Below are 13,427 nucleotides of genomic sequence, written 5' to 3'. Positions count from 1 at the left end.
GTTGAGGACACCCCATGAGGAATTATCAGGTTCTTCTCCCTTCTAGTATTAATGTGTAATGGTATTTTGAGTGTCATACATGTACCATTTCTAATCTCCTTCACATAAAAGACCTCTTTTCTAGTCTTTCATTCCCAAAGGATCGTGGTAATAATGGAGACAAATTACTACAACTTGAAACTCTCTTTGGTGTGGTGTAGTGAAACTGTAAAGGGCAGCTCATATTTTCTTGGGTTGTAAAAAATATAGCTTTGATTTACATTTTCTACAGCTGCCATTTACTTTCTAATATATTGATCCACCATCTTCTTCTCCCCCCAATCAATACCTGCTGAGTTAAGACTAATAAAAACTCCTTTCCTGCAGCTCATCATAGTATTATTTAGCAAAAGTTATTTATACTGTGTCACCCTGGCTTGATCTCATCACTCACTGTAACGATCCTGTGAACAAAGCTTAAGAGTTGCCAAGGGAAAAGAAAACTCTGAAGAGAAGGTCATGGTATGAAAATAAGCTAGTATTATGGTAAACCCACTTGTCTGGCAAATGCAACATAGAGACTAACTGGCAGGAAAAAACATCAACTAAACACCTACTGGCAACACTGCCTCCCAACACTGGCTGGATTGCTGGGACATATGAAAGAGGCAACCGTCATGCTATGATTTTATAACTTCTCCAACAGGATTTGTCTTTTAACACAATGAATCACAATGAAGTTAGTAAGAGGACTAACAACAATAAATGACAGAGGTGTGAAAACTAGAGCCAAGCCTCTCCAAAATTTAGGACAGACACAGCTACCATTACAAAATGATTCTGAGGAGCACACCTATTCTTCTTTTACTATAAATTTATGGGAAGCCACTCTATTTATGAACAAAATTGGTTAGCAGTACCATTTTTATTAATACATCTTCATAAAAGATCTAGGTTCAGTATTGTATTCTTATATTTTTACTGTAACAATGTTGAAACTTTTAAGATCTCAAAAAGAGAGAGATGAGAAGTTTAAAGAACAAAAGACAATGTTGGAGGCCATGTAAGGATGTGGTGGAAGCAAAGATCAGAAGGGAATGGAGAGGCACAGTGAATGGTGGTGATGTAAAGTGTAAAGCATAGGAGGCCAGAACTTGGAGGGTGAATATTCCTGGGTTGTTGGTTTTTTGGATCTACCTGCATGCATCTGCTTGAATATGCAAATGGTGGAGACTCTGTAGAAAGTTAGGATGGTCTGTATGGATTGTCACGCCTAGGCTAGCAACTTGGTCCCACTCAATCCCAAGCTGTGGAGCTCTAGCCTGTTGAGGCCTGGGTTGTTGAATCCTCCTGGTTCAACAAGTCTAGTGAAGCAGGCAGGCTCCGTGCTCAGGATGTTGACAAGTTGACTATGTCTGTATACCAAAATCTCCTGAGCCAAGGTTCATGTGCCAATATAATCTTACGTGGCGAGAACTGGTATTTATCACATGTAAGAGGTCAATAAGTAAGATGTGAATTAGTCCTTAAAGTCATTCTTTAAGAAAAAAACAATGAACTTGTCAGCCCTACAAAGCAGACCAGATGAAGAAACCACAGGAAGACCATAACTATACTTTATTGAGATAAGCTATAGAAACAGAGTTTTGGAAGTCTGTTTGTGTTTTACTTTCCCTCCCTCTTATATCCCATTGAGTCAGAGAGGAGAAACCTGAGTCTCTTCCTAACACCATCTCCTTTCCCAGGGTTTAAGGAGCACTTCTCCCTTGTTGTTCTTGAAACAGCTTCAGAATATTCCCTTCAAGGCCATCACCATGGCTTTTACAGGATTGTAGGGATGCTGCCAATTTTAGCTGATAGCTTACTTCACCTTTTTTTTTCCAAACTTGGAATTAGCTGGTATCAGGGTAGGAATGAAAGGGCAGTAAGCATTTTATGTAGGACTGTCAGCCCCACTTGGTAAACCAAACCAGGAAATCAATTCCATAGGAAATCTAAAAGTACTTTTATTGAGATTGGCTAAAATAACAGAATTTTGCAAGTCTGATTGTGTTCCCCACCCCCTCCAGTGAATTAGGGAGGCATCTGCCTGACCCACTTCTGAATGTTATCTCATTGCTCTGGATTTAAAAAATGTTTCAGTGTTTTTGCCTAGGTAACACCCCTGCATATTTCCATCAAGATCATCCTCCTTACTCTCCATAGACTTACATCTGGACTGCAAAAATCCTGATGACCACTAGATAGCAGAAAAGAGTCATTTTTTTCTTTACCTGTCTGCTGCTATCTAGTGGGTGTCCATATTTTTGCATCCCAGATCTAGTGGTCACATCTTAGCTGAATGCTATGGGTTTCTCCCTAGCCTTCAAGCCCTAATATTATTCCAAATAAGAAATTATATGTTTTGCATGAGCTTATTTGTGAAGTCTGCAGATAGTGCTTATCTCAGTATTTTTATGTATCCATAGAGGAGTAGAGAGGTGGCCTTGAGGGAAATATGCTGCAACCATTGGGAAAACATGAACTTGGAAACCTGGGAAAATAGGAAGGTGCAAAAAAGAAAATCAAGACTGCCCTGACTCTCTTTGGTATAAGAGGGAGGGAAAGACAAACCTGACAGGCTTTCAAGATTCTGTTATTATTGCCTAAAAGGTAAAGGTAAAGGTTTCCCTTGACATTAAGTCCAGTCATGTCCAACTCTAGGGGGCGGTGCTCATCTCCGTTTCAAAGCCGAAGAGCCGGCGTTTGTCCATAGACACTTCCATGGTCATGTGGCCAGCATGGCTAGTTTTGTGGCTTGATGTATTATGTGAACATCCCTTAACGGGCATTGGCTCTCCAGGCAGAGAGAGGTCCTTCCCATCACCTGCTAGCTGACTCTTTTAATCCTAAAATTATAACTGAATCTTAGACATTTTGCTGTTAGATCAGGTGTATTGCCAAACAGGTACATTTTCTCCCCAAAGTTAAAGTGATACTGTAAGCTGTTTAATGTATACCAGGTCAGGAAAAAGTAGCACAAGAAATGCTGGGAGTTACTTTATTATTGCCTACTGTATATCAATAAAGTAAGTCCAGCATTTCTTGTGCTATTTATTTAAGCCTGTTAAGGGATGTTCACATAATACATCAAGCCACAAAACTAGCCAAATCCATTATGTCCTAGTACATTGTGAGAACCTAGCCTATGTAGTTTATAATACAAAGTATCATACAAATGCATAAAACTGGGTTGACTAAACCATGGTTCACTTATGAACACAATGGGCTAGATGGATGAGCTGCTTTCATACCATATGGCTTCCTAGTACACTCAATATTTTGCCTTACTTATGCACTGAATCCCTCAAGCCTGTCTAGATTACAGCATATTGAGAGAGGATTAAGATATAAAACTCATAGAAGTCTCTTAAATTATAATTAAGGCAAGTTATTACTGCCTTACAATTATGGGAAGGTAGAGGCTTTAGGTAACAGGGAAGAAAAACAGTCATCTGAAAATGCTGCTTCAGGGAAAAAGGAGAAAGAGAAAATTAGGTTTGACCTCTTGTAACTAATTAGACATGAAATCAAAGATTAAAAGCCTACTAATAATCCATATAGCATTTACGCTTGAATTTTAATGCAGACTGTAAATCAAAGTGACCAAAGGAATGCAGTGCTCACAAACACCTCTATGAATAATGCATAAATAATGAAGGGACTTATTTCGTACTGGATGCAGTCACTGTACCACATCCCTTCCTGTTACCCTGGCTAACAAAAATAATGTGAAAGGCAGGTTAGATTATTCTGAAGACCTTCTGAAAACCAAAATTGTGCTGGAGCTTGTTGGTTACACTGGCTGAGTTTTTATTTTATGGACTTGTTGTTGTTTATTCGTTTAGTCGCTTCCGACTCTTCGTGACTTCATGGACCAGTCCACGCCAGAGCTTCCTGTCGGTCGTCAACACCCCCAGCTCCCCCAGGGACGAGTCCGTCACCTCTAGAATATCATCCATCCATCTTGCCCTTGGTCCGCCCCTCTTCCTTTTGCCTTCCACTCTCCCTAGCATCAGCATCTTCTCCAGGGTGTCCTGTCTTCTCATGATGTGGCCAAAGTATTTCAGTTTTGCCTTTAATATCATTCCCTCAAGTGAGCAGTCTGGCTTTATTTCCTGGAGGATGGATTGGTTGGATCTTCTTGCAGTCCAAGGCACTCTCAGAATTTTCCTCCAACACCACAGTTCAAAAGCATCGATCTTCCTTCGCTCAGCCTTCCTTATGGTCCAGCTCTCGCAGCCATATGTTACTACAGGGAACACCATTGCTTTAACTATGCGGGCCTTTGTTGTCAGTGTGATGTCTCTGCTCTTAACTATTTTATCGAGATTTGTCATTGCTCTTCTTCCAAGGATTAAGCGTCTTCTGATTTCCTGACTGCAGTCAGCATCTGCAGTAATCTTCGCACCTAGGAATATAAAGTCTTTCACTGCTTCTACATTTTCTCCCTCTATTTGCCAGTTATCAATCAAGCTGGTTGCCATAATCTTGGTTTTTTTGAGGTTTAGCTGCAAGCCAGCTTTTGCACTTTCTTCTTTCACCTTCATCATAAGGCTCCTCAGTTCCTCTTCACTTTCAGCCATCAAAGTGGTATCATCTGCATATCTGAGATTGTTAATGTTTCTTCCAGAGATTTTAACTCCAGCCTTGGATTCCTCAAGGCCAGCTTGTCGCATGATGTGTTCTGCATACAAGTTGAATAGGTAGGGTGAGAGTATACAGCCCTGCTGTACTCCTTTCCCAATCTTAAACCAGTCTGTTGTTCCGTGGTCTGTTCTTACTGTTGCTACTTGGTCGTTATACAGATTCTTCAGGAGGCATACAAGATGACTTGGTATCCCCATACCACTAAGAACTTGCATTTTATGGACTACAGGCAGCTATTTTATTTCCTGCTTGAAATGACCAGACATATTATGCCCAGAATCCAAAAACTGACATGGTAAAAGAAGCTTTGGCCTTGTTTTCTGTGTACAAGGTAATAACGCCACTTGCCTTGTGTGACAAAATGTGTTGGAAACTGGGGAGATGTAAAAGCAGTTTTTAGTGGGCTTCACCTGGTCTAGAGACTGGCTATGCAAAACATTTCCTTGGACCCTAAAAAGTGCTAGTGATTTAGATCAGCTGACTGTGCCATGCAGGGTAGAGGGGGCCAATGAATGATAAATGGTAGCAAGACAGAACAGAGGAAATAAAATAATGAACACTGAGTGAAAAGATCCAGGAGGAAGCAGAACTCATGTGCAGGAGGAAAAGAAGAGAAGGGCAAAGCAAAGATGGGAACAAAAGACGAGGGACCAAAGAGCAGGTGAATTAGGGAGAAAGGGAAAGTGTGAAAAGAAAAACCTTACAGGAGATATAAGGATGGGAATAGGAACAGCTAAAACAGATTTTCTCAAACTGCTGCCCCTCCAAACCTATCAGTCTATAACATTAACCACAATTAGAATAAAAATGCTTAAACTGGAAAAATGGCTAAATACACAGATTATGGGAAAGGATAATAATACCTATGATTATTAAGTGGAAATCTAGTGAGTGGTCCCCAGCCCACTACCACATCCATCCCCACACAACTATGACTGTTAACCACCAATGGGCTGTCTGTCTCTGCACTATACTAATATATCAGTATGCTGATGATACCCATTTATACACCTCTGCCCCTGGTGAATTAAGCAATGCTGTTGATGTCCTATCCTGGTTCCTGGAGGCTGTGGGGATCTGGATGGGGAGCAACAGGCTTCAACTGAACCCTGGTAAGACTGAGTGGCTCTGGGTTTTGGGGCCTTCTAGTTCTGGGACTTTACCATCCTTGGTACTAAATGGGGTTGCGCTGTCCCAGACAGACAACTTTGGGTCCACCTGGACTCGCGACTCCTGCTCGAAGAGCAGGTGGCAGTCATGGCTAGGAGGGCCTTTGCGCAGCTTCAAATTGTGCATCAGTTGAGCCTGTTCCTGGATCAGGGGGCTCTGCTCATGGTCACTCATGCCCTGGTCACCTCCTGGGTGCACTACTGTAATGCCCTCTACATGGGGCTGCCCTTTTTTTTTAATAATTTTAAAGCTGCTTTTTAATTAATAACAAAAAAGAAAAAAGAAAAACAAAATACAAAAATAATAATAAAGACACATACACTTCAAGAAGAAAAAAATAAGTGTTATTACAAAGAAGTAAAAAAAATACAAAGGAAAAAAGGTGGCATAGTATATCATTATAACAGAAAATAGTTACAAATCTCTATATATTTAATGCAAATATTATTTAGATGTGTGTGTGTGTATGTGTGTGTGTGTGTGTGTGTATAAATAATACATTTATATGGCTGTCATATTTTTAATCTACTGTAATTTGTATAAATCAGTCCCATATTTCATTATACCTGTCCATACAAAGTCTATGTCTATAGGCAATCCACTGTTAAGTGGCAAGAGCAATCAGGTCACACATGGGGCTGCCCTTGAAGAGTATCTGGAAGCTTGAGCTGGTGCAAAATGCAGTGGCGTGTGCAGTTACGTCTGCCCCTAAAACGGCACACATTACACTTCTGCTCCACGATCTGCACTGGCTGCCAGTTTGTTTCTGGGTCCAATTCACGGTGCTGTTTTGACCTTTCAAGCCCTTCGTGGCATGGGGTGAGTTATTTGAGGTACCGCCCCTTCCCAATTACGTCCACCTGTCCCATCAGGTCCAGCAGAAGAGGCATGCTCCGGGTCCCATCTGCCAAGGAATTAACATTTGGCGATACCCAGGAGACTGGCCTTTTCTGCCATGGTGCCCACCCTGTGAAACATCATCCATCCTAAGGTGAGACTGGCCCCCTCTTTGATGTCCTTCCAGAAGTACCTTAAAACTTGGTTATGTCAACAGGCTTGGGGGCCTCTCGGAAATGAGGATTTAATGAAGTGGCTACATTGTGTGTAACATCTACAGTATGCTCTCCCTTCCCTTTTTAATTTTTTTTATAATCTCTTCTTATAATAATAATATTTATGTTTTAATTTTAGAGTATTTTTATAATTATTGTTTTTATGGTTTTATTGTATGCCGCCCAGAGTCACATTTCTATGAGATGGGCAGCATATAAATATGATAGATAGATAGATAGATAGATAGATAGATAGATAGATAGATAGATAGATAGATAGATAGATAGATAGATAATATCTGTGCTACATGCAGAAGGATGAGAGTTTATAGGCTGGGTTCAAATAATAAGACAAACTCTAGACCTGAGTTAATAGAAGATTTCCGGTGTTACCCAATATACTACCTTATTTGTAAAATCATGGCTTAACGCAATGTCCTGGTTCACACAACATGCTAAGATAATGGTTGGGTTCCCACTATATGTTGAACAACAAACCAGTGAACCCTATTTTAACCTGGTCTAGCATGTTGTATGAGCCTAGCCCATCAGCACAGTAGAGGAGCCTTCCAGGTGACCATTTTTCATGCACTTTGCAGCTGCTAGGTCTTCTATAAAATATCTATATACTATTAAAACTCTCCTGTTTGTCTGTTTGTAACCTTCAACTGGGCAAAACGGTGCATCATAGGGGCAACAATTTTTGAATCAATGTACCTCAAATGGGCTAACTTAAAGAATGCATCCAAAATCTGGCACCCATTACTCCCATGGGATTGAAATTTGGAAAAGTTGTGGCTGCTTCAGTGCCACTGCAGTCACCGCATGTGACTGTCATTTCCAATGCTCCCTGCCAGCTTCCCACAAGTCAGTCAGGAACCTGGCAGGAAGTGTGAACTCTTCTGAGGTAATTATGGCACTGTATACCTCAGGGATTGAAATTTGGCAAAGAGGAGGAAAGGCATGCACATCTCTGTATGTCACTTTAAGCTGGGGAAAAAGAAGTGAAAACATTAGAGTATTCTTAAAGGAACGCAGATGAACCAGAAATGTTGTCATCAAAAATGTCCTGTGTTAAACAAAAAGCATCTACTGTATATTTCTCTTGCTATGCATCTTTCTTTTTTAATAAACTGATGTTTTTTTCTTTAATTTTCAAACCAAACAAATAGCAATCTGCCCTTGATCATTCTGTTTAATGTAAAGAAGTATTTCTGAAATGATGACCCACCAGGTCACAGGTTATGTCAGGATATAGAGCGAAGAACCATGCTGAGACCAGAAGATTGAGCTCTGGTGTTTACTGTTCTACTCTACTAGCCAGAATCCTGCTAAACTGAAAGGCTCTAGCAAACTCTTCCAGAAAAAAACCCCAGAAATCTAAGGCGGTTCTCTTCTGGTCTTTTTGATTGGGAGCCAGAGAGATTCAACACTGCGCATGGGCTTTTTCCCCTGGAGAGGGCCCCCCTCTTCTTCACCAGCAATCTCCATAACAGGTTGTCATTGTATAAAATTGTTCTTTAGATTTTTACTTTGCAGATACCATAGACATGGGACATGACTGATGATTAAGGACAAAATCTTTCCTACTACCTATTCATTTTGTGGGATTTCTGATTATGATTTGTTGATTGATTGATTGATTGATTGATGTGTCCTGATGAATATTTCTCAACACACATACACATAAACTTATACACATAACTTTAGAGAATAATTTGTTGGAACAGTATCATCTGCCGTCAAGAAAAATTAGGGTAGGGAAACTAGAACTTCCAGCTCATTCCCCTGTTGCTTCTACAGATGCTTCCCATATTTTTTTATCCCATTACAGAGTCTATTGAAGGCCTTTACATTTCAGTTAGACTCGCTGAAGAGGGGATAATATAAGTCCTATCCTTCTTCTTCCCCACTTTTCACAGCACAAATAAGACTACACACCACAAATAGTTGTCTCTTTGAAAGAAATCCTCCTTATTTCTCCTGTCTCATAGATGCTGACTACAAGGTTATGTCCTACTTGTAAGCCTCTCACAAGCCTCCACTTGACTACTGTAGATCTTTTATCTGACCCAGAGCAGCTCTTTTAAAGCTGAAGCAGAAAAGAAGACAAAGTAGGCTTTCAACTTCATATCAATAAGTCTCTGCAAATAGGAAGCACCGTCCCAATAACTGAATTTGCTTCATGTAGGCAAAGCAGGAGCTCTGTTACTGAGGTCTCTTTTATATATATATCTTTTTTCAAAGTTCTGGAGGAGGTAGCTTGAACAAATGCAATTTTTAAAAATCAGTATACTTTATGTAATGATCCTTTATGCAATGACCCACTCTTATAATGTCAAAGTGAAATAGTAGGGTTATCACAAAATGTGCAATGTTGGTTTAGGCTTGCTTTCTCATTTTTATGTGGGTACAGCTGTCCTCCTTCTCCAAGTAGACACATCTGCTCATTAGAAAAACAATGTAATTTCTAGTGTCTAATTCTAATTATTTGCAGACGATAGATTCCTTGTGCAGCCTCCATAAAAGGCTCAGACTTTCCCACCCAGTGACTAATAAACAGAGCCTTTAGATAACATGAAATGTAGCAATGAAGACCTGATACAAATTTGTGTCTGTTTCTGTGTTTGTTGAATATGGCAGATAGATCTTGATAAGAGAAATGAGGATTCATCAGGTCCAAGGCCTTGCACCATTTGGTATTAGCATCCTAAATAAAGCAGTTTCACATGCTTGGCTTGGTTTACAAAATCCCGTTGTCTTCTACAGTGATAATTTATTACCACAGATGCCAAAGTCTGATTTATTACCACAGATTCCAAAGGCAGTCAAGCAGCTGGGAAGTACCTATTCCTCCCTGTCTCTCCTCCTGCTTGTGGTCATGAGTCAAATGAAACCTTGTGCTGATGGGGTAGGTGCCAGGTGGTTTGAGCTGCACCCTATTTGGGCAGAAAACATCAAAAAGCCTATCCCTGCTTATGCCTGCTGCACTAGAGATCCTGACCGAAATGGAGCCAGCAATAGCACAGCATGAAATGCTGCTACCTAGAACTACAGGACAGGTCATGCATTCCCGCAGGGAGGAAGAGCACTTTGAAGAAAAGCCATCTAGAAGAAAGGAACAGGGATGGCCAAGTTCAAAAATGAACAATGGGAAAGATAAACAAAGGGAAGAGGTAGCATAAAAAAAGGCATTTTGCTTACATGCTTTGATTCCAAAGTCCCCATTTCACCTTCTCTATAGCTACATTCTTAACACTTTACAGTGGGAGGAACTGCCCTTTCAATGACAGCTAAATGAAGCATATAACCTATTTGAGGGCTCCCCAAACCTTTAGGATCAATTAGTGTATTTGGTAGTTTGAGCACACATCATGGGTATTCTCGTAAAATAGCTGCTGAGGAAAGCTTGCACTTTCCCGAAATGGTTGCCATGGTAGACATGGCCAGTCACAAAATATTCAATTCTTGATTGTAAACTTTCCAAATTGCTTATTGCCTCCCAAAATGCTTCTTATCACCTCCACTTACTTTTGCTATTTTTCAGGGCAAGAGTGCAGATTTCCCAAAAGGTGTACCCATCTTGAAAGGTTATGACTTAGAATATTAGAGAAATATATGGCAAAAGGCATGACTTAATGAATTCAATGCAAGAAAACTACATGTTCTATGAAATTAAGAGAAAGGGGAAAGTGTAATAGATCTGAATGAAGGTCAGCTGATGAGATCCTTAAAAGAAAGATGAGCAGTTTAAAAGGCAATGTATGAATTATTGTAGCCTTATGATGAAGGTGAAGGTGAAAGAAGAAAGTGCAAAAGCTGGCTTGCAGCTAAACCTCAAAAAAACCAAGAGTATGGCAACCAGCTTGATTGAGAACTGGCAAATAGAGGGAGAAAACATAGAGGCAGTTAAAGACTTTGTATTTCTAGGTGCAAAGATTACTGCAGATGTTGACTGGAGCCAGGAACTCAGAAGACGTTTAATTCTTGGGAAAGGAGCAATGACAAATCTCAATAAAATAGTTAAGAGCAGAGACATCACACTGACAACAAAGGTCCGCATAGTTAAAGCAGTGGTATTCCCAATAGTAACATAAGGCTGCGAGAGCTGGACCATAAGGAAGGCCGAGAGAAGGAAGATAGATGCTTTTGAACTGTGGTGTTGGAGGAAAATTCTGAGAGTGCCTTGGACTGCAAGAGATCAAGCCAGTCCATCCTCCAGGAAATAAAGCCAAACTGCTCACTTGAGGGAATGATATTCAAGGCAAAACTGAAATACTTTGGCCACATAATGAGCAGACAGGACACCCTGGAGAAGATGCTGATGCTAGCAAAGTGGAAGGCAAAAGGAAGAGGGGCTGACCAAGGGCAAGGTGGATGGATGATATTCTAGAGATGATGGACTCATCCTTGGGGGAGCTGGGGGTGTTGACGACCGACAGGAAGCTCTGTCGTGGGCTGGTCCATGAAGTCACGAAGAGTCGGAAGCGACTGAATGAATAAACAACAAACATGCATTATTGTACAGATGGTGGTGGCAAGAACAGAAATGTATTGACAGACATAGAGAATGATACTAGTGTTGACTATATTTAGTTAGACCTTCTTTCCTCTTCTCTTATGTCCTGTCTTCAATTTCTTTTGCTCCCTACTTCCTAGTTTTTTCTGAGCTTTCTACTGTATAATGTTGCTTATTCTGAAAGGAGACAGTGTGATGGGTATTTCTGTTGATTTTTTAAAAAAGTATTTCAAACATATTCAGCACTACCCACAATGGAGGAATGGTTGGTGAAGATGATGAAACTTGCTGAGATGGACAAATTGACTTCTTTGATCAGAGAAAAGACATTATCTACGTTTATTGTTGACTGGAAACCCCTTATGGACTTTTTGCGAGAAACAGAAAAAAAATGAACTTATGATTTATAGTTTTGATGATTAGGCAGGATGAATTATAGAAAGAAGAGAGTTATGTTGTAACCATAGATTAAGTGGTAAATTTATAATTCTACTTATAACTTCTGTAAAGATCGGAAGCTACTTTTTAAATCTTTTTTCTTTCTTTTCTATTTTTCTTTTTTTTCCCTTTCTTGCATTTTTCCCTTTCTCTTTGATTTCTTTCTTTTTCTTTTCTTTTTCTTACTTTATATTAGTTTGTATTCATTTTTATCTTCCTTTCAAAAATATTTAATAAAAATTATATATAAAAATGTATTTCAAACATGTATTTATTTACATGTATTTATGTGTAAATGTATATGTCACCTCTTCCTATAATTCTTCCATCTAATTTGGATTCAAGGGGAAGACTGTACAATAATATGTAATTTATATACTATTAATAATTTATTTTAAAGCATAGTAACAAAAATGATAAAATAGAGCAATTAAATCCATGGTGCAGGTTTAGGCACGGACCATGTAATACACCTGTTTCAGTATGTGTACATGTTATATAGCCTAGCATCAAAAGGTTTGCAATATAGTCAACAGGAAATAACCCTCTTTAAAAAGAGCAACCCAAAAGGATTCCACTGCTGCAACCATATTTCTTCCTTATGCTTGAATACCCTACTTTGAAAGAGAAGATGATTGGAGAAGTATCTTGGTGGAAGATCCTGACCTGCAGCAAGCTTGGGCAGGAAGAAGCTCTCACACCCTCACGTTTTCTTAAAGCAGGGGTCAGTAGTGCACTGCCAGTGACACCTTTGTATGGACCCTGCAAATCAAAGAACATTCGAATTGCTCTGAATGACATCACCCCAATCTGACCTTTTATATTTGAATATTCTTTGAATTGTATCAAGAAGAATCATTGGAAAACAGGAGAAAAAGCTGGAGTTATTAGCTCATTAGGTTAAACAACAGAAACAACAAAATCTTACTTCTGGAATTCAGACCAATGATGACCAGTTACCTACTGTGGCAGAATATACATGAAGGTTCTAGGTCCTAATATCTATCTATCTATCTATCTATCTATCTATCTATCTATCTATCTATCTATCTATCTAAAACTAATTATATTAATAATGACAGAAATCTCAGAAGATCATTACATCTTAAGTTACTTCAAAATCTCTCAAGAGATCTTCTGAGACTTGCAAGAATTCAGCATTTTCAAATGAAATTCTGAAATCTCACACAATTTTAGTCATTCTTTAAAATGTACATTCATGCCATTATGAGATCATATGATAGTATTCACCCACTGAAAAGGTGCCAAACCCTACTTTAAAACACTTTCTTGTTTCTGTTATGCTAGTTGCATATTACATGCAGCCTGCAGACACTTTCAAGAAAGGGCTTATTACAGCAAAATGCTGATTAACAGAACTGCCCACCACACTGTTATTTCATATGCCTCAATATTTTATTCATTTTTTTCTCATCATAAAAGATACCCTGAAAAACCACACTCACAGACCAAAGTCACAACTGAAATGATCAACTATAGAGCTATGGAGAAAGAAGACCTTTAATTTGAAAGGCAAGAGATTGCATTAAGGAAGAAGGTATAATAATCCAAAGGTGAAA

At 39.4% G+C, this 13,427-nt stretch overlaps 1 protein-coding gene across 2 annotated transcripts in view; it reads right to left on the bottom strand.

Annotated features, from left to right (window-relative positions):
• The window catches only part of MSRA (methionine sulfoxide reductase A), a 242,753-nt gene that overhangs the window by 111,472 nt on the left and 117,854 nt on the right, over positions 1 to 13,427 (bottom strand). The gene's annotated exons all lie outside the window — the stretch shown is intronic.

Source organism: Candoia aspera, chromosome 1 (assembly GCF_035149785.1).
Source record: "Candoia aspera isolate rCanAsp1 chromosome 1, rCanAsp1.hap2, whole genome shotgun sequence".
NCBI lineage: Eukaryota > Metazoa > Chordata > Lepidosauria > Squamata > Boidae > Candoia > Candoia aspera.
Note: the sequence above shows the minus strand (reverse complement) of the source record. Positions and strands in the feature narration are given on the sequence as shown.